The sequence below is a fragment of the Tinamus guttatus genome, unplaced genomic scaffold, assembly GCF_059628265.1.
Source record: "Tinamus guttatus ecotype Peru unplaced genomic scaffold, ASM5962826v1 Tinamus_guttatus_pri_ptg000548l, whole genome shotgun sequence".
Lineage (NCBI taxonomy): Eukaryota > Metazoa > Chordata > Aves > Tinamiformes > Tinamidae > Tinamus > Tinamus guttatus.
This window is the reverse complement of record NW_028289082.1, coordinates 1,133,822-1,155,200: the sequence shown is the minus strand read 5'-3', so window position 1 is coordinate 1,155,200 and position 21,379 is coordinate 1,133,822. Positions and strand designations below refer to the sequence as shown.

General features: G+C 39.8%; 1 protein-coding gene across 3 annotated transcripts in view; it reads left to right on the top strand.

The window, feature by feature from the left end:
* Window positions 1-21,379, top strand: part of MSRA (methionine sulfoxide reductase A) — a 233,518-nt gene that overhangs the window by 43,890 nt on the left and 168,249 nt on the right. Inside the window, exon 1 of one of the 3 annotated variants that reach the window (XM_088534352.1) lies at window positions 9,895-9,918. The exons of the other annotated variants lie outside the window; for them this stretch is intronic. The gene's annotated coding sequence lies outside the window, so the exon portion shown is untranslated. Of the gene's footprint in view, window positions 1-9,894; window positions 9,919-21,379 lie in introns of those variants that run through there. 3 annotated transcript variants of the gene reach the window in all.

The following is a 21,379-nucleotide window of genomic DNA, read 5'->3' as shown; positions in this document are numbered from 1 at the left end:
TGCATTACCCTTTACTTCTGCTAAAGGAGGATCTCGGGGTCAAAGAAGGCGACTTCTCTGCTCATGATATTGCTCTGTCATTTGTCAGGTGAAGAGAAATTGGAAGAAGAATCGTTTCGCTCCAAATTTCCTCCCTTAGTGAGCTCAAGAGCTGAGCTGAAGTATTTGCACACCCGCAATGTAATGATAGGTATTTTTGCATGATTTTCTTATATATCTTTCTACACTCTCTACTCCTAAAACTCATTCAAGTTGGGAAAAAAAAAAACTTGGGAAATTAAACTGACGAAGTGCTGTTGTGGAAAATCCCCATAAAACTTGTGAGGATGGCGAACTGCCCCATTCATCTCAATGGGAGTTTTGTGTTGAAACCCAGCAATGACCAAACACGTGCCAACGTTGTCCGGGTTTCCTGCTCATGCTTTGTATGGATTTCTTCCCTGAAATGCTGCTCTCAGAGCCCTAAAGTCCTGGATTCAGTTGTCAGAGCCCCATGTCTTCACACCCCTGGCCGGTCCCTGATGTTTGCCCAACATCCAGTTGGCAGCATGCAATCGGTGCTGGATTATAGCATGGAATTATATGGATCGTATCATCTGACAACAGATGGGGCTGAAATATTTCCGTGGATTGTTACACCTTCAGTAACAGGGCAAACTCTAGGAGCGAAGTGGAGTTTTGCGGGATTTCTAAGCTCGCAAACCGGACCGATGCAGAACGGGTCACGTCGCTCCCAAGTTGGTGTCCATTCGCTAATGGGTTTTTTTTTGCTATGACATGATCTGGTAGCATTTTACACCAAATTGCAGAGCCACTCGGACCGTTCCCCTTTCCCCTGTGCCCCAAACCCCCCGTTTCTCTCCTTCCCAGCCAGCCCCTTTGAGCAGCATCGCCAGCGGATGCTCCTCTGCACCGGCCGCGTGGGGCTCATCCCGTTCTCCCGATTCTCTTCCTCCCTCCTTCCCCCCTTCCCATATTCACTCCCAGCCCCCACTTATAGCTCCGATTGGCTAAATTAATTCTGCAGCATCCTGCTGTGAATAATTATGTTGATCCAGTGTGGAGCGGGATGCCGGGCTCCCCCTTCCCCCCCGCCGCCTCCGCGCCGAAATTATAATGTGACAATTGAAGCTCACAGCTGGCTCATCAGAGGTGGCCAGTTTGGGAATTGGCGCATCTGAATGTGCCTCTCCGTTAACTCCCTGCCTTGATTGCTTAAGACAAGACATATGTAAACCCCGTGATTATTCCCTTTTTTTTTTTTTTTTTCCTTTTTTTTCTGCCCGCCGCACAAAGATCCGGCTCCGAAGCTGCTGGGGGAAGGGAAATTGCAGGAATTTTTTTCCTTCCCCTCCCCACCGCTGCTTCCAACAATAAATAGCTGTCAGGCTTATGTCAAGGATGAAATTATAGGAGCACATGAGGCCTTGATTACATTGTTTTGGATAGATTGCTATTAGCATACTGGAATGAAGTCTAATTTCTCAGCGCTTTCACGCAGGCGAGAAGAGAGTGTCATGAGAGGGGGAAGGAGCATCATGGAGAAGAAATGAATGAGATGATCCCGTCCCTCTGCAGCCCACTTTGCTTCTCCGAGCTCCAGTAAATAAAATAAATATACATATAAAATCCATAAATACGTATATGTATAAATACATAAATATGTGTGAAATACATAAATAAAAGTGTTAGTTGGAAATATGTTATTTGAGAGAGGAGGAGGCAGCCGGATGGCGGGATGAGCGCGGCAGGTTTGGAGTCATTCCACGGGAAGTTCTTCCCGATATCTCGGAGTGGATCCGCCGTGTATTTAAGCATCTTCCTGCAGCTCTCCGTTGGCTTTGGATTGTGCAGTGGAAGAGGCAGCCCCTTTCTCAACAGCCCCTTGCATAATTCATCGTGCGTTGCCCGTTTCCGCGCGCCCACGCAACCTCCTCATCGCCCAACGCGTGGGACGAGAGACCCTCGTCGCGGGTTTTGTTGTTCTCAGCTCCTGGCGATGGGCACACGTGGCTCTTTTGCTTGGAAAAACTTTAAATTCCGCGAGCGTTCGGAGTGCTTTGGAATCTGTGGCTCCTAAGATGGTAGTTTTATTAGTCACAGATATCTTGCCATAATGACCGCCATTTCAGCGCGCTGGAAATAAATTAAAAAATAATAATAGCGGCTTTGACTCCCGTTTTTCTGGAGCAACCGCTTTCGACTTGGGAAAGGCTCAGGATTCATTTTGATTTGCCAGGACAAGTGTTGTATGAAGAGAGATTCAGTCTCTCTGAGCAGTCCATGGCCATACATCAAAATTCTGGTAGCATGAGAGGACCACGATATCTGAGTGGCCAAGAAAGAAGCGCGTGAGACGCTCAAGCCTCCCAGATCAAGTATTTATAAAGGCTCTGTAACAAAACATCACGAATTTGCTGGTTAACACGTACTAGACACACAACTGTTTTGGAAATATTAGATGTTTTATCTTTCTAATTTGAAATACCGGGCACTTTATTATAACTTAAATTAATAGAACTGCAGTGGCTGCAGAGGGACAGGGAAGCGATAACTAATTTAATTTGAAATATCCCTAAAATGAAACAAAATATCTTGCTTATTTATTGGAAAGTCGCTTTTGAGAGCTGACGGTTTGGAGACCTCTTCATACTTGAAGCAAATGTTGCTTAATTTGTCAGAAATTTGAGAGTCTCTTGCTCCAGTGACTGGAAGTGAGTGGTTTATAAGAGCTCAGAAGATGCTTAGACAAATTAAAAGAAGAAACACTAATGAAGAGCTGTTAAACAATAAGGAATCATCTATGTCTAAGAAAGGCCTTTAGTGCAGATTACTGGAAATTAGGGAATGCATGAGGAAATACCACTAGGTATTTGCCCGTTTTCCATACTTTTCTGTAGTAACATCTTCAAGACAGGATAGGAAGCTAGATATGTCTTTGGTCAGATCCAATATGGAGATTCTTATGTTTTTATTGAATATTGGTGATCTTATATTTTAATGAGCACCCAGTGCTTTTCTTTATGTATACTCCAAGTAGAAGGAATTAATTTATAAAGCTTATTGTAGGCTTACTCCGTTTCTTTAGGTGGGACTTCCCTGAGGAATTCCATATTGAGATGAAAAGACAATTCAAAAAACAGCTCTTACTAAAACGGCTGTGGTTGGGTTTCAGTCTTTAAATGACTTCAAGTATTTTAGTACTATGTGCAGAAGGCAGTGGAGAGCTAGGGAGAGGAGGGAGTCCAAGGTGGGATGGAGCCAAATCATGCAGGCCTTTCAGGTCATAGCTAGTAACTTCCAGTAGGCCCCAAACTCACTCCAGCGAATGTGGACTCAAAAGCAGAAACTTTTGAATACGGTGGCGTGTGATGCCACGTTCGCCACCAGTTGATCTGTAGGGATATCGCCTATTAGAATTAATTTCAGTCATTAACATGAAATTTGACAAAAGCTTGAATCATCAACTACGTCCTTCCAAGTTTTAGTCTCAGCTGGTTACGGGGAAACCTGATCAGCTGCTCAGCTCTTGGCCAACGTTTCGGATGTGAAACAACGTGAGTCCTAAAAATCCGGAATGTGCTTCCCAAAAATCCTCGAGAGCCCATTGAGTTGATAGAAGCTGGTGGCCTCCCACTGAAGACCTGGGTCATATTTTTTTTGCAACTGCTAAGTCACCGCAGTCCATAGGACAGCAAATAAATCAAAATTTGGAACTTAATAGTTGAAAGTCTACCTGGAAACTTTAATAATGATTGAAGTCCAAGTAGCATTTAAGCCCTTCTTTGTTTATCACGCACTGCTTTGTCAGTTGTATTCACATGCCAGAGATGGAATTAAAACAAAACGTCTGGTTCTCCATTAGAAAGCGAATTGGGAAGTCTTAAATACATCTAATTTATCTGTTGTAGTGAATCCTGGGCAGTATTTTGGTACAGACTCCAAAAAAAGGGCATGTTTTATTGTCACTCTATCAGTTTACCAAGAAAATGTCTCACAATTAAGTGCCTATCAGTTTTGAAACCGATATGGAAAAATATGCATTACTCTGTAACAGCTGCAGTTATTCTTAAGCAAAAAGTTCAAATTTCATTGAAATCAGATGAAAAACCAGGATTATGAAATAAAAAAGAACTAATTCACAAAGGAAATCTGGTGGATTTTCGGTGGCAAGAGGAGCTTTCCTAGGAAACAGGGAGATAGAATGTAGGTATTAAAAATACCCTTCAGTTTTTCAATATTTTAACAATATCCGTTAGAGAGCTGTAATGCAATGAATAAAATTTCTCCGTTTCTACGTTCTACAAATCAATTAGGAAATATTAAGGGAAGGGACAAGCTACAGTTGTTGCTGCATATTCCAACACTCAGCTCCACAACGGAGCCGCTGCCTTGAAGCCCATGGCAGTTTTGCTGTTGATGACAACGAGTACAGACTTTTGCTCAACCTAACGCCGAAAAATAGAGCAGAATTTGTCAGAGAAGCAGCATCAGCACCTGTTTATGGCGTCTGATTTCTTTTTTCTTTTTTATTTCGCTTTCACCGATGTAAATGTGATGTAAATATTTCATAGGAGCACTTCACGGGAAGTCCCTGCAGTTCTAAGTGTAGGAGAAGTTAATCAGAGGGAAAAATCTGTTCGACATTTCAAGTGCTTTGCAAAAAAAGGGAAAAAAAAAGAAAAAGCCACAGAATGCAAACTCATGTTCGTATCTGCATGACTTAATAAAAGGAGTAAATGATGTGCTAACACAGCCAAAGGGAAAATTGTTATATCGCTTATTTGCTGAGAAATGTGAGTTTGAGACATAATTAACCCAGCATTCATACACTTGTGACAATACTATTGATTAGCTAATCAATGATAACTAAATACACACCTCTAAATTACATAGTTTAAAACACATTACATTATATCAATGGAAACAAACCAATTAAAGCGTTTTAAATGCATGCAACTAATCAGGAATTTAATACATGCTAATTGTGAGCAAAATTTCAATTAATGTGTTGATGCATTACATCATATTCAAGGATGCAAAAAACATGAAGTAATCACGTTCATCAATTATATCAAATGATGTCTGAAACGCAATCTCAAGAAGCAATAGTCATTTTCTGCCATTTCTTGATGTCTTCTGCCAATAAGGACTTCATGTATTTATGTATTTATATGATGCCTGGGTTGGTGGCTGCTGGTTCTGGGGTGGTCTCCAGGTGTTACAGCCAAATCAGTCAGATCCTTTAAAATACTGTTTCTATCATCACATCTCACAGGGTAGCATTGAATATTTTAATATATTATAAAAAAAATCATGCTGAAGAGCTCGGAAGGTGGACTGTAAATGAGTGACGACAGGGTGGCTATAACTTGTGTGGCAGCTCTTTGCTTTGCACAAGGCAAGATTTGTGTGTTGAATTGCTATTTGGAGAATGCGAGCAAATCGTAATTCTGTCTTGGGAAAAGGGTAATAAAATTTCTATCATCGGGGTCCCCTTTTGTGCCATTGCTTTTATTTTATTTGTAAACCAAGGGGTGACGTTTGAAAATAGGTAAGATGTAATTGAGTGTGTGGTGCTCAAAATTAAGTGGAAATTGGGCATTTGTATCTTAAAACAAAATCTCTTTCTGAAGTAGTTTATGTAGGAATGAATAATAATGGTATAATATCAATTTGATTGAGATGGGGATAGATGGAAAATGGGTAGGGGAGCAATTGCCAAAAATCTGAAGAGCAGCTGAGATGATAGGAAAATCCACATCAAAGCCTGGCTTCCATTCAGTGTTCATACATCTAAATATAGGTGTCTATAAAGGCAGTAGTTGCCTAAGCTCTTATTATAACCCCTGGAGATCTAGTCCATGCAGTTAGTGCAACCCAGAGAGCTACTCTGGCAGCTAAATGCACATCTGCTTGAGAGAAAACACATTTTCACAGGTAACCCCTTTGATGCATTCTCTGTTTTATAAAAATAAATATTCACTGCATCAGCAAAGGGGAACCCAACTATCCCCTTTCCAAAGGAGTACTCTAAATGTCCTAAATAATACCCATCTCCATTCACAGTGCTGAGTTATTGCTAATCCACTACAACTACAGTTTGCAGCTAGGAGGGATGGCCACTGGATAATCTAAAATAGGGTTTTTTAGTGAGTGCCCTCCTGGGAATTTGCAGGTAAGTAGTCAGGAAACTGAAAGCAAACAGGAAAAAAAAGGGGGAGTTGAGATGTTAAAGATATACAGAAAGGTAAAATGACAACTGAAGTACACGTGAACTCTTGAGAGGTGTATGGAAAATGCATGAAGTGCTAGAAGTTGCATTATAAAATGATACTGTTATTTGGGGGGCATGTAATACACAGTTGCAGTAGATGGGAATTTTTATGGAGTAAGCAATGTGATCCTGTGAAAAATGTCAGATGCTCTGACACGTAAAATAAGGTCATTATTTTGCCCTACTTGCCTGCTTGGAGTGCTGTGTTCTGCATTGGACATTATTTTTAAAACAGCACAAACAAGCGAGGCGGAATCTATGTGTAATCCGCAAAGAAACCGAATTTTGCAGAACAAAATTTCATAAGAGATTTGAATAGGATTCAGCATGTTCTCAATAAACGAGTACTTAAATAAAGGGGACAGCTGAGCTACTACTGTCAGCAACAAAGGCAACTTTTTCATGTAATTAATAACAGATCAGGAGATATAACAGTGCTCTTTTTTTTTTCTGGAAATCCTTAAAATTGCGCAGAGTGACTATATATTTTCTACATTTGTTTTTTTTTTCCTACTGTGTAATAGTAATTGTTTTCCAAAATACTCAATGAGGTGTAATTAGGACCCTTATCCATGTAAAATACTGGAAAGTGCAGTTTCTTTTCTTTTTCTTATGCCATAAAATTTCTCATTTCTACAGCTCATAAGTCATTCCTAATAACCCCAGATTTGAAAAAACCCCAACTCTTTCATGTTATTTCATTCTTCTCCACTGAGAGAGTCTTTCTTGGGAGGCAATTGCAATTATTTTCTTTGGCTCAGTGGCTTTGGAAGGTCAACTGGGCAGTGTCCGGTCTTTCTGCCCGTAACAAAGTCAACAGTACCTATTGCCAAAAAAAATCAGTATATGCTTATAAGTAGGACAAGATTTGTACATAGAAGTAGTATTTTTTATTAGGCTCCTTGGGAGCTGGGAAAAAACAAAGAGACAAGCTTGTCTTCAGATTATTATTTCTTCCGACTATACTTTTGGTCTAATAAAAGATAATATCTCTACCAAAGCACGTCCTTGCTCTTAGACAACTGTAGCAAAAGCAAAATATATGAGGGTAGTCACACCAAATGATTTAGGCATCAGAATGAGTTATCTTTCTAGACCTTTCCTACTTGGATGGAGAGAGATGTGCACCTTCAAGGCAGCTGCCTGTTTTGGGTAGGTGGAATTAATTTTCTGGAGGGCTTTCTTCTCCTCTCCCTCCATGGATGGTTATTTAAGGAGCTTGGATGCCTAAACGTCCTCTGTGAGAGGTTTTCCTATGGAGTTCTTGATCTTGAAACCCTCAGTGAAGAGCTGGGACATTGTTCAAAGTTCTAGAGACAGTTTTTAGGTACCTCAGTAACACGACAGAAGAAAATAGGGGAACTTTGAACTTTTGGAGAGATCAATAAAGAGACTAAGGCATGGTCATCAGTTCGCAGCATGGAGGAGGTCTTCTAAATGCTCTCCACCGAGGCAAGGCATTTAAAAATGGTCCCTCCTTGTTTTCTGACATGCTTTCTGGATATTCTTTCTCATGCCTTGAGGCTCTAGAGTTACTCCATCTTCTCAATCTAGTCACATTTCTACTCCTGTTCAATCCTGATTATGTAGAAGGTCTTTTCCCTGGCTCCACTGTATGTATTTGCTAAGGGAATAAATTTGAGGGAAAAAGGTGATTTTGACCCTGAGCAATCAGTGCAGGCAAAATAGACTCATTTAAAAAATGTAGGTTTTATAGCTATTGAATTATTTTTGAAGGAAAAAACAAACCTTCTTCTAGCATTAACCAAAGACTGTTAACTAGAAGGTTAGTTAAACATCAGCATGAAATCCATGGCTTCAGCAAAAGAGAGGAGAGTATTTGTACAAAGACAGAAAAAACAGAAACACGGAGACTAAAACAAGAAAAAGATGTATTGGAGGAAGAGGTGGTGACAAGTGGATTGAACCTGATGCAGAAGGAAGACCCGAGAACAGAAGTACATGGAGATAAGAGGAAAATATGCCCGGGGAGGTGAGGTTCAATCTTATCTGTCACCACATTTCTTTCTCAAGACCCTGCGCGAGGCACGACAGAATCACACAGCTAGGAGTGGAACAGCTGCTATTAATGAAGGAGATGGAGGATAAATGCAGTTTTGCTCTTGTACTTCAAAGCCTGGCAAGAAATTCAGCTCACGGCAGAATTTATGACAACTAAGCAAGATTGAAAAGGTGGCCTGACACGTTCCCTAGAATGGGAGGTCCAGCAGCTGAATCTTTTGGGAATGAGCTGCTCCGTTTTATACGTGATCCCTCCAAATATGCATGGTCAGATGCTCATTTTTTAACGCTGGCATGAGGAAATGGATAATCAAGCTCATTTTGCTGGCCTTAGAGAAATGTATTCACAGGGAAAGCCTAATGAAGCCAAAAAGTTGAATCAGATCATGTTCTGCAGCTCGATGTTGCAGGACTTAAGGGAAATAGGGCCAATGCTTGAACAGCAGCTCCTGAGCATAAGAAAGGATCTCTGCAGCCTTTCCCCATAAATGCATAATCTAACAACAAACACTGATGTATTAAACTTGAGTTTATTATTACTGTGGTATGTAAAGTTTCAGGAAAGATTAAATTTATTTAAGTTTAAAAACTGTGGGTGGGGAAAACGCAATAAACACAGTGGATATTCAGAGGAAATAAAAGGAAATAGGTAGTGGTTAGGGGCCCCTTGAAAAACTGAAATTATTTTCGTCCATCCAGCCAAGAGAGAAGGTTAAATGCATATGTTACAAGAGCAGACAGAAGACAGCAGTACTTTTCTTTTAACTTCTTCTTGTCTTTGGAAATACAGCTGTGAACTGTCCTGGAGGAGGGACAAGGCTGGAGTTGTTTATATGGAGTTTCCATTGGTTTCCTGTGAGCGCAGCCCTAGGGATATGCTGTCACTTTCAGACGTCACCTTTGGTTTCCACCACCGAGAATGAAGAACCTGGTGGAAGAGTTAGAAACTTTTGTCATTTTTTTCTCTGAAAAAAAAAAAAACTCAAGTGTTTGAAAAAGAGGAAGATTCTTTCCCATTTCCCAGTAAAGACAGCTGATGGAAAGAGGCAGTCCGGCGAGTTTATGCGAGACAGAACCAGCTGTTGCCATAAGGAACAAGCAACCCATGACAGTCGGAGGGCTTCTGCTCTTATTAAATATGTAAAAGAATTCCTCCTGTACTTAACTGACAACATCTGAGATCCGCAGCATATAGGCATGGATCTGCTTTTTAATGTCACCCTTTAGAACAGCAATGTTTCCAGGAGGAACAGAACCCAGTGAAAAATATCCATATGAACAGAACAATCTGAGGAGCTGACTCAGAGGGAGACAGATTGCTCTGTTCCGTATATATGAAACGTTCTGAAAACATATTAAAGTCTATTTTGTACTTAAAACATATATGTCCAAATAAATACTCAAAATAGTCCAGATTGTGCGTGGAGACACTCTGATTGATGTATTTTACTGTGATATTTTTAATCAGCTGGTAGTTTTCATATATTGAGAAGAATATGCAAATAGTCCCATTGAGAGAAGACGCTTCCAAGTTTTTCATATGGATAGCAGCATCCTCTCTGTTGATTTTAGTTAGCAGCAAAAATATCATTAAAGATATAGATGCCAGGACTCCTGCTGTAAGTAGTAGAGATTTATTCATTTTTTGGACAAGATGGTTGTAGGTCATTCTGTGTAAAGCTGAAAAAAGAAGGCAGAAATGCATAACTGGGAAAATCTCAGCAAATCCACGTATGATTCATAGGATCTTCTTCTAGATACCAAAATGAGGGTCACTAGTGTCTGCCAAACAGACAAGGAGAATGTCGCTAGATGAAAAAGAGCTCAGCTGGGAAAACTGCAATATTGGAGACAGTGAAAGAGATAGGGAAATGAAAGTGATGAAGTCCTGTAATTGCACGGAGCAGCTTAGGATAAATATTTAGGCTAAAGAGAAGCAAAGAATGAAGTTTTCAGCAGTAGATACTGCAAGTTTGCTTCTTCTATTGTAAAAATAATCTAAATTTCTGGAAGATACGTTGTTCTCCTAGCATTGCAATCAGCATTTCCATAAATTAAGGGCCGTTCCCCAGAGAGCGAGAACGTCTTCTCTGCTGCTTCATCAGGAGGGCTTGCGCTGTGTGCACATTAGGCAGCAAATACTTAAGGTTTCAGAGCAGACGAGCTTGAGAGAGCTGGAAAATTCATTTGTTTGAACTTCACAGGTTTCTGACTACCAATTTTCCAAAGACAGGGGGTCTTACCCGTGTATTTCATCTCCCACGAGGCTAGAACAAACAGGTTAGAAGAAGCAGAAACATTAACTGGCTGTACATACAATACCTGCTTGAGCACATCCCAAACTTTCAAGGTCTTTTTTGCTTGGCTCCAACAATACATTCAAATTTTTAAAGGAGCAATACAGCTTGTTGCTTAGAAAATAATGTTAAAGCACGGGTCAAACTATCACATTAATTACCTGGAGGTCATTTGGAGAAAATTACTAACAAATGTGTTGAAAAAGGTTTTATATTCTCACCGAAATTATGATCTGCTGTTTCTATGGAAACGGGAACAGTAGTTCATAAAAGCTCTTTAATGGGGGTTTACAAAAGCTTAACATGCTGAAGTCTAGCAACATCTCCTGAAAAAGCACACACTCGTGCATGCAGAGGGCTAATTTCCTCTGATTGCGGCTCCCGGTCGTTGCATCAGGCATGAATTTCGTCCCTTGTGCTTAATAGGTTTATGTAAGATATAAGGGTGAATTTTGTAAGATAATATTTGAATTGTAATCCCCCAGTCTGTCTCCTGTGTCGATCAGATCTGTGTCGTCGTATGTTGTTCATCCTGATGAAATGCAGCAAATGGTTGAGGAACAGAACTGTTTAAAAATGAGTGTTATTCAGCCTGGGGAGTGTTCGGGCCTACAGTTTTATTCATAAACTGTACTTTTTGGGGAGTTCAGTCTGGAGAGATGCTGAGTGTTGTGCTCCTTTACAAGCGCTTAACTTTAAGTAGCTCCTGTTGGCTTTAGAAAGAAGAATGCAAGGAAATGCCTTTGTGGTGGAGATCCAGGACGCTCAACACCCGGCAAGATCATGCCCAATATCAGTTGGCATCAACTGGCATCGATTGGCAATTATGAAAACTTGAATTTGCATTTTCTTATATAGCTTATTGATAAGAAGTCTTCGAATATTGCTTTTATCTGGCATGTATCTACACAATCTTCAGCAAATATTATAGCAAAAAGATGTTGAGAGGCTCCATGGGCTGCAGGTCACTCTTCTTATTGAGAGGACCGAGAACTATGAATCTTGCAGAACCCGTCCTGGGTTTATTGCCAGGAATTTAGGAAGATGAAGAGCTGACAGACCTGTGATGCACATCTTGAAAGTTTAATAGCAATCCTAGGGAAGAATATGAGTGAAGTAGCGGTGAAAGAAGGCCAGAACTTGATTTAATAGAGTTGACAGAAGGTCCTTGTAGCATCTCCCTGCAAATAGGGAGCATTATGAAAACATAGGTTGTGTATGATGTCTCTGCTTTCTATCACGGCTTTTTATGTATGCTTTTCACCCATATAATGTGCAGGTAGGGCCTTCACCAGCAACGGCTTGTTTGCTGATGTATTTTTATTGAACTGAATTGCTTGCTCTTGTAACTGCTGACTTCAGGAATGTGAAAAATCGAATTTTGGCTTCGTTTCCTTTGCTCCCGCTGGTCACAGCCTGCACGTTAAGTCCGAAGTCCTGGGAGATGGAGATTGGCCAGTAGGGTCTAGGAAGTACAGGAACGCTGCCGACTGGAAGCCTGTGCTTGAAAATGTGAAATAGTTTGTTCCTGTTCTGACTATAAGATAAAAGAAATTGGGGACGATTATGGGTTTCTGCATGAGGGGCCCATTAGGAAATGTAAAGCTACCTTATACACCTTTTAAAGAATTTACTGAAATGTGAATTGTAGTCAGTTATGTGACTGGTTTCCAAAAGGAGCACGACTGAGTGGACAGCAGCTCAGCCGCGAGTCGTGGTCGTGATTTGGAAGTGCTTTGGGAAAAAGAACGGTGTGGAAATACAGTGAAAAGCCAGAAGAAATGCAATTATTACTGTTTCTAATTTACAAAATAAGGATAAATTCAGATCGGTGACAAAAACCTTACTGTCCTCAGTGAAGCCAGCAGTTTAGTCATTGACTAAAGCTCTTTTGTATCCCTCCATCTCACTAATTAAAATAAAACAATAGCCAAAAATAAACAAGCTCTTTCTGTAACGATATTAAATATTCTGCTTTTTCTTGGAGACCTTGCTTATAGAAAGGCTACAGCCTTTTCCCGTTGAAGGTCCAAAGCCAAAATAAAAGCGCAGGAGGACAAACATCGGCTCCACAATTTCAATTTATATTGAAATTTCAATGAACCTTGCCATGAATCTTTAACTGTGGCCTATCAATTAGAAGACCAAGCCATAGTCGGATGAAGAGGAAAGTCATCTACTGCCTTGCCTACATCACAGCTTATGGTTTTTCTCAGGCTGTGACAGTGCTATACTATTTCTATAACGCTTCTGTGAAAAATAGAGCTCCTATTAATAAAGAGAACCCATCCCAATAATTTTCTCTTATAATTTCTAACCTACTATTTTTGGAATTATAATTAAGACTACATTAATACTGTAATAATTGACTAATTAAGTTAATGGGAGGAATGGAAATAACAGTAATAAGAATATATACAGAGTTAATGAAAATAGCATTTTTTTTCCAGAAAATATATATTGTGTGATATTATTTTGCTCTTAGATGTCTCATTTCTACATACTGTCAGTGTATAAATGCAAAGAGAAACAATGAGCAAGGCAGTTTAAATTTGAGCAACCTCAAAATTTGGCTGCCCAAAACCCATGTAATTTCATTCCTTGGAGCATTGCTAAGAATATTTATTTAATTAAATATCGTCTGTTTCCTCATTAATATGTGGTTCTTCTTGGCTATTTTGTTGTTTCCTTTGTGCAGAAATCATCCAATAAATTTGCATCAGCCCTGATGTATTTTCTTCATTAGATGCTTGGGATGATGAGTCCCCAGACAGGCCTTAATTTGATTTACAGTGTACAAAGAATTGAACCTTTTTACAAATTAAAAACAAAATGAAACAAACCATAACAGAGCAACCTTCATTGAGGCTCCGAGAAGTGCTACCATTAGTTCTTTTCCTTTTGAAAAATAATGTAGAGAAACTGCAACCATCTCAGAGCAATCTGTGATCAAGGATATAATTCTAAAAGTATTTGTGTGCAATTAGATATTCCTTACCAAGACAAAAATTTGCATCACCTTGCACTGGAAACTTGTTTAATGGCCTTGTAAGAATGAGTTTTACTTGCTTGCAATCTGCCAGGCTAGATTGTGAGTTGAGTGGTGCTTGGATATAAGGCAAGATGCTAATACATGTGAGCTAATAAATCCACATTATATGTGCCAGGGATCAGCAACAGGGAAATAACATTGCATTAGCCATGGCTTGAGTTTGCCAAGTTGTATCTTAGTCACCTCCCACCATTCAGTACTACTGGTTTGGACAGATATGAGTTCAGAGCAAGCTCCATAAATGCTTGTAAAATTTTATTAAAACACGGATAAAACTTCGCATTTTCATCTCAAAATTGTTTTGACAAGAGGCTGGCTTAAAAAGAATTTATAGAAATGGAATGGATGTGTTGGTGTAGGGCAGTTTTGCTGCAGCAGTTGAAGGCTGGCATCGTTATAGGCAATGGGAGGCCCATCCTCTCCGGTGAGGAATGAGCAAGCTTAATTAGAAGCGTATGAAGGCTGCAGTTAACGTGCTGAGTTTCTAATTGAAAAGCTCCTGGTCATTGTTTTCATGTTTTCCTCATAATGAGGGATTCTGCTTTCTCTGAGTGATTTCTAATATTTCGCTACTTGATCCTAGTTTGAAGTTCGGGCAGCAAATACAGAGCTTAATTTTGCAAAATATTGCTCATGTGGTGCACCTTTTCCTGGTGGATTACGCAGTAGAATAAGATCTTGGGTGATTAAGTTGCAGCAGTTTGCAAGCTCCCTTCATGAGCACATTTCTGCCGAGTTACTGCTGCTTAGGCACAAATATAGCACGTTTGTAGTTTTTCATTTCCCCAAAACTTAGCTTAGTTTGTAAAAGGGATCACTTTTGGCATCAGTCTTGTCTAATGCAGGATGCCCTCAAACATAGCAGGAATAAGGAGAGCGTTTGGGACCCTTCTGCACCCCGTTGTTCTGTGCTTTTCATCCAGTTAAGAACATGTGTTACACGTAATAAAGCAATACAGAGTTACAGCGCTTGTGACAGCATTTCTCCTTCCTCATTATTGCCATTAATTTGCAATGATAACAGAAGAATTCATCTTTCAACAAGCACTAAAAAGCAAAAATTCCATGTGCACTAGGAGTCTCTTTTACACATCAAGTATATACTCCTTGCAGTGAAATTCAGTTAGAATAAAACATGGAGAAATGGCTTGGTCCTAGTCCGGCTTGATTTCCCTTTCTGAGTCATATGTTCCCTCAAACTTGTGTTTTCTGCTGATCTATAGGGTTTTTATCCCACACACCGGTGCAATATTATCTCCAGCTTAAATTAGAACTGTGTTGTATTTACCCAGTTTAGACCCATGATTCTACCTACTGTAACTTCTTTCCTCCAGTCACTTAATTCTGCAGGATTACATTTTACTACATTTTTTTCCCCAAGAACTAGCACTAATTCAAATAATATCTCTTTCCGCTGCTGATTAATTCATTAGCATTTAATCCGCATTTAAACATCAAACCCACTAATCAAGCACCACGATTAGTGGCAGCATTTTGTGGATTTTGAGCCGTGTTGCGAGAGCTGCAGATGGGTCATGGCCCGCAGAGCTCCCAGGGCACCTCCTGGTAGAGCAGTTTTGTTGGTGACGGTGAGGAATGGTTTGAGGGACCCCTTCCCTTCCTCTTTTCGCTCCCAGAAGTGATCTCTTGCTGGTGGTAATATGATTTATTTATGATAATGTGAGGCCTGGCCATTCCCAGCGCGCTCATTTGCTTTGCAATCTGTCTGGGCTTCACCTTCCTTCTGCCTCTGTCTTCACTCCACCCCGAGACTTCTCCTTGGGAAGGTGGAGGGATATTCCTGCGACGGCAGCAAAAATTATGTTCCTGGGTTTAACAGAGGCAACACTTTGTGAATAAATGAATATAATGTAATGATGTGCTAATTAATATGATTAGATGATCTCGCAGTCCCTTTTATCCGTCAACTTGATGGATCCTTCCTGTCTAAACAGGACTTTTTTCACTCATGGTCTTTCTTCCAGAACTTGAATATTATTTAATTGGTGCTTCTACTAGTGTCTTCCCTCCACTTTTCATCCATAAGCCCTCTTTCTGGTGGCATTCTGATGCTAGAGGTGTGAAGTTTGTTTATCTAAACAGCAAATCGTAACTATAGTACCGTAATAGTACTATAAGGATATCACTATTCTCTCATACTTAGTGCAAGATGTTTCATCTACCTTGGACATCTAAAATAATAGCATTAGATAGGGACCAGAGTGTTTCCAAATGTGTCACACGAGTACATCAACTTCCTTACAAATTTTGAATCATAGAATCATAGAATGCTTAGGGTTGGAAGGGACCTCTAGAGATCATCTAGTCCAACCCCCTGCACACGCAGGGTCACCTAGAGCACGTGGCACAGGACTGCGTCCAAGCGGGTTTGAAGATCTCCAGAGAAGGAGACTCCACAACCTCTCTGGGCAGCCTGTTCCAGTGCTCTGGCACCCTCACTGTTAAAAAAAATTTCCTTAAGTTCCTGTGGAACTTTTGGTGCTTCAGTTTGTGGCCATTACCTCTAGTTCTGTCTGTGGCCACCACTGAATGAGAGACGAAGAGAAACTGTCTGCAGCAGATAACTGAACCCGGTGATCCTGGCTGCTGTGGACATCTTCCATTGGCACCGTGAAAGTTGTGCTCTTGGATGGGAACGCTCTTCCCGAGCAGGATGAGGAAGAGGTCACCAGTTTATCTCCATTTGCTCCTCATGGAGGAGAGCCCTCGTATGAACGTGCTGGAGATCAGCAAACTGTTAATTGACGTTTCTCCTTATTTACTAAACAGGAGGGAATCCAAAGCACTTGGGGGCTTGCAAGAATGTTTGCAAGAAGCTCTTTTGGCTGATAGCTAATGTGATGGCCCTGAAGAAAGCTGCTTACAGCCTTTACATGCCAGGGGTAACAGCAATGCAGGATTAGTCAAAAGGAGGCAAAGATTAGAGGAGGAGAGACTCTTGAAACAGTTCCCAACCCAAATATTGCCTATCATGCAATATATCAGCAAGCTAACAGCCTACTTTGGATTTGGAAACTGCTGAGAATGTTAAAATAAATCGAGTCACCCATCTCTGCATGAGCTGGACTTTGCCCCTTATCCTAGATCTGCTGTTTGTGGAATGGCATCAGCGGAGGTGGCATAATCCAGGCCTAAATTAAGTGCCTTGGCATTTTTCCAGTGCCTGCTTTTCTTCTTGCTACCGTGAACTGTGTCAAGATCTTTTCTTCCCCTCCCAGTTGCCTATAATCAAAATGTCATTTTGCCGTTATTTCTCCTTTCTCATTAGTGCTTTTTTTAAAGTTTTCTTTACATTGACTTTACCTTTTCCTGTATTGCTTTTACTGAACCGATGAAAAATATCTGGGCTGGATGAAGAGAGAGGAGAGAAGGGACTCGCTCGTACCATGTTCTTTATTGATATTTTTGTTCCTTTTCTTACTCCTCCATAACTCGTTGTTGAGTTGTGACATCTGAGAACCTGCCATTCAGCCTGTCAGCCCCCACTTTTGTAGTGCATGATAGAAGATGATGTTACCTTTTCACTTCTGTCCTTTTAATGCTCTCTTTTCTCTTTCCTATCATGCCACTGCTTTAGTGAAAAATTATTCATTTACCTTACCAGTAACTTACCTTGCCATGCTCAGATCTCCACAGAGTTCACTTCACTTAGGTGTTTCCTTGGAGAGCTCTGATCCAAAAACATCCATTCTTGCTAGTTTTTCCATAGGAGATCCATATAAATAGCTCCTTGTTCCTGCAGTCTCATGGCCTCATCAGCCCATATACATGCATGTATGTATATATAATATATATATATAATATGTTTGTGTAAAGGAAAATGCGACTTGAAATCCTTAGAGATCGTTGTGTAGACATGAGTACTGTTCTGTGATTATTAATGTTTACCGTTTTGCAAGAAAACACCTAGAACAACTTCAGATATTTAGGCTGTGCATTGATTCCTCTGCCAGTGTGTTAAGCCACAGATCACAAAATTATTTTCATTTCTAGGCGTATTCTTCAGAGTGATCTAGAGCCATCCTTCCTTTTGAAATAAGGTGTATGCAAATAAATTCCCACTTGGATGTTGCACCTTAACTTTAGAAAAAAAGGCTAAAATTTAAACTGTTCTAAAATCTACTTTTTTTTGTCCAGGCGACTTCCAAAGCCAGTGGAGTTGGCTGCCAATAGGCAGTTTTTGATTCCATTCTGAGAAAGGTTTTAACTAGGAAAAGGCGATTTAATCTGTGCAGGTGCACCCTTTCCTCCACTGTCTACAGGAGGAATGTTACATTTTCAACGGATGGGTTTTAGATAAATGGATTGGGTGAATCTCACATTTCATATTTATGGATGTAGCAATTGATCCACTTGATGATCTAGGAGTTTTTTTTTTTTAAGTAGAAAGCCAAAACAATGTCACTGAAATCCAGGTATCATAACTGGTGTGACGTTTCTCTGTCTGTAATTGAAACAGTTTTTAGTCTTATTCTTTGACACCTAAGATACCAATTCTTCTCTCATAACAACATAACTGCTCAATTCTGCATGTTTTCTTTTGCAATTATTAACCAATGAAGATGTTTTTCAAGTGAAATATATATATATTTTCAGCAACTGCATTGCCAGCTAAACAGTTTCAAAAGCTGCATTTAATAATATTGTAAAATAAAGCTATTTCCCATGGTTGACTGAATAATGTAGCTTCTTTGAATAGTACAATCTTTAGCTAATTAACTGGGTGCTTTCATATCAGTAGCTGATTATTGCTTCTGGAAACAATCATTTAGTCACTGAGAGAGGAACAACACATCTTAATAAAGACATTTTTCCTTACAGTTCAGTTCATTAAAATTTTTCTAATGCATGTCATCAGCGGGGCTCTAAAGTAGGTTGGCCTGATCCTGCAAACTTGTATAAGTCACAAGAATTGTGACTCCAAAATTGTATGAATTATTGTAGAAATATTTTTTATATTAAAAAGAACTGGTGGGGCATTCATTATTCTCTATTAGTTATGCATTAATCTATCTAAAAAGAGGAAATCAGCTATGGATAAGTCTCATACACAATGTACCTTGAGATAGGAGAGGACTGGACTGAGCACGAGGTTCTTAAATGATCTGCGGGTTGGCCTGAAGTTTAGATGCATTTCTGAGTTATTGATAGAACCAAAAAAAAAGGTAAATGTATTTTGAATATGTCAGAACAAACTAGCCTAAATATGTTACTTTGATTAGAAATTTCAATAAGCTTCGTAAAGAATCTGGGGATTCTTTGATAAAAGTTTTTGTGGAAGTGCCTGGACAATTTTGCTATTTGAGGTTGAAAAATTGGTAGAAGATTTTTTTGATGAAAAAATATATTCAAAAATATTTGACTCCTTTATGACTACTAAATATTGATATTAAAATGCCCCATTTTTACTCATTATTATGAGTCTGTGCTTATTCTAGGTTGTCCCATAAAAATATAATCACAGAGCAAGCATTATTGGTATAACTTTTATTTTAATTGGAAGAGACTCGGTTCAATAAAATGAATGTTAAACATTATTTTTACTTAAACTAATGAGCCAGCTTGAATAGAGGAATCAAATATAAAATTAGCTGTATAATGAAAGACAGCCTCCCCACACACCATGCCATATGTTTTCAAACAAAAGATTGCATTTGAGATGTCTATGCATGTATTCCAGGTTTCGGGTCTCCATTCAAATGTGGTCAGAAATATTTAGAAATCTAGAAATATTTATTAGAAATCTAATCTAGATCTAGAAATATTTATTATGCTGCTGCTGGTTAAAACAGCTGGTAAAACCATTTAAGTCCTTTGTAAACGTTTTGTTGACAATTGTGTAATTTTAATTCATTTATGTCTCTGTCAGTAAGAGGACAGATCAGTGACTCACAAACCCTGGATATGCTGTGACAAGCAATCTTAAAGAGCTGAGATTTAAAATTCTGTCTGAAGTTCATCTCTTTATTACTTTATTTTGACACTTCGTATGGCCTGTACAGGTAGGCGCTATTGAGATGACATCATCTGTTGGGGTTTTTCTTTTCATGAAGCCAAATCATATCTTAGAAACCCAGAGCAGTAGGTTGGAAGGAACCTCAGGAGCTCCATAGTCCAACATCCTCATCAAAGCAGGGTCAGCAATGAATTCAGTGCAGGTTGCTCATGGCCTTGTGTCTGAAAACCTTCAAGCTTCTACAACCTCTCTTCAACCTCAGAGTGAGGATAAAGAGAAAACTTTTCTCTTTATATCTAGCAAAGTGCCTGCCTGTATCTCGATGATCTCTTCAGAGATGCTGAAGGCTGCTGTTAGCTTCTCCAAAGCCTCCTCTTTCCCAAGCAGGTCATGCTGGTGATGACCACCAAGGATGACCAATGCTTCATGAGCAGCCCAGTCACCGAGCGAGGTTCTGACCTGGGCATGCAGCAGTGTGGTTGTGCAGTCGTCATCTTTATATTGGTCTGGGTGAGATAAGAGTCAAAGTCAATTTAATTTACAAAACTACAAGCGTTCAACTCCTCGGCGTAACTCTTAGTCTTCCTAGGGAGCAGAGCCTATGACATGTCCAGATAAAACCATGCTCCTTGCTTCCAGTAGTCCCTATTATCCCCAGATTGGAGTCAACTTCAGATCTCGTGCTGTGTAATATCTGAGTGAACGCCTTTTATATCTACGTATGCAAGGAAAGAAACCATCAAACTTAGCAACTTACCCTACGTTTGATCCTATCGATTTTATACTATTTGCACACTTCTCGGTAAACAGCAATAGGGCATGAGTTACAGCTGCGGCGTTTTCTCCCATCACTTTTTGTTCCTTTATCAGCTTTGTGCTCTTCATTTATTGCCTCCCCTGAGTCATCAGTATTGGTCTAATGGACTGGAACAGCCTAAGGTGAATGGTAATTACTTATTGAGTTGCTGATAGCCCAGATGAGAATAGGACTTATTAGATCAGTAATAATGGAAATCTGTGTTTAATGTAGAAATGTTTGAGTCTAAAAGGAAAGTGCCTGAATTTATTATTTCTTTCTGTGCAGTGAGTTAAAATATTGTTACATAGATGTTGTCAAAAGAAGACTGTCCGGAATGGTAAACATAGTGAAAATGCACTGATTGGGGCCTTTCCTAATGAAGCAATTAAATGAAAATGTTTTTGAGATGGCCCTTATTATATGAAAAAAAATGTTGAAGAAAATGTTCAGTTCCCTAGCAAGAAATGTATACAAAGTGCTTATCTCCCAAACAGGTATCACTCCTCAACTGTCTGAACAGGCTCCCCAGGATGATTTCTCCTCGTCCTTCATCCGCCCTGGGATGAGCAGGGCTCAGCTGCGATTTGAAATTTCAGAATTGTGGCAGTTCTGGGTTGAGCTCCTGGACTGCCTTAGTACTTGGATGAGTAAGCTTGTACATAAGCTGCATGAAATGGCCGTTTCAATTTACCTTTTTTTTGGTATTCCTTATAATTTCAGGTGAATATTCCTTTTTTTTCTATTTTTCTTCCCCAACCTTTCAGCAGCCAATGCTGTCATTTGTTATCGTGAAAAGTCCCTTGTTAAAAGCGCTGTAGGTGTGTTGTTGTTAAATAAAATAGCGATCGTGCTAATAATAACCGATATAATCAGCATTCCCAATCAGGAAAGCAGTGCTCCACTGTGCAGGATCGTGCAGAACTGCTAAAAAGATGTCAGCCTTTCCTCTGAGAGC